We start from the raw sequence: 803 nt of genomic DNA on the forward strand, positions 1-803 counted from the left end.
CACGATTGTCTGCTCACTTTTCGGTGGAACACCTGATAATACTGTTTGTAACAATGTGTCAAGATGATTTCTCCACTAGGGAGGGGAGAAATGTTTTCCATCTGACCCCACTTTTTATTTCCAGAACTTTTACTTTGTTGCCACAACTTGGATTACATCATAATAATAAAGTTGTGAGTTACTTTTTTCAAAGTAAAAAAGTGTTTCCGCCCGGTCTCGAACCGGGGACCTTTCGCGTGTTAGGTGAACGTGATAACCACTACACTACGGAAACACATGGGAGGAGCCATGAGGCACCTTTAGCTGCAATGAGCAGAGAGCTCTGGAGGCAGCTGGACAGAAGCAAAGGTATGGAAGCTTTTCTAAAGTTCCCTCACTGAATGCACAGTACTCAATGCTGCACAAGCATCACCTCTCACTGAATGCACAGTACTCAATGCTGCATCGTGTCTCTCACTGAATGCACAGTACTCAATGCTGCACAAGCATCGTGTCTCTCACTGAATGCAAAGTACTCAATGCTGCACAAGCATCGTGTCTCTCACTGAATGCACAGTACTCAACGCTGCACAAGCAGCAAGTCTCACTGAATGCACAGTATTCAATGCTGCGCAAGCATTGTGTCTCACTGAATGCACAGTACTCAATGCTGCACAAGCATCGAGTCTCTCACTGAATGCACAGTACTCAATGCTGCACAAGCATCGAGTCTCTCACTGAATGCATAGTACTCAATGCTGCACAAGCATCGTGTCTCACTCAATGCACAGTACTCAATGCTGCACAAGCATCGAGTCTCTCAC

General features: G+C 45.6%; 1 non-coding gene across 1 annotated transcript; it reads right to left on the reverse strand.

Annotated features, from left to right (window-relative positions):
- Positions 1–201: 201 nt before the first annotated feature.
- On the reverse strand, positions 202–274 carry TRNAV-AAC (transfer RNA valine (anticodon AAC)). Its single transcript has one exon. It is a non-coding gene; the product is annotated as a tRNA-Val (tRNA).
- Between the last annotated feature and the right edge of the window lie 529 nt (positions 275–803).

This window comes from Lissotriton helveticus, chromosome 1_2 (genome assembly GCF_964261635.1).
Source record: "Lissotriton helveticus chromosome 1_2, aLisHel1.1, whole genome shotgun sequence".
Taxonomy (NCBI): Eukaryota; Metazoa; Chordata; class Amphibia; order Caudata; family Salamandridae; genus Lissotriton; species Lissotriton helveticus.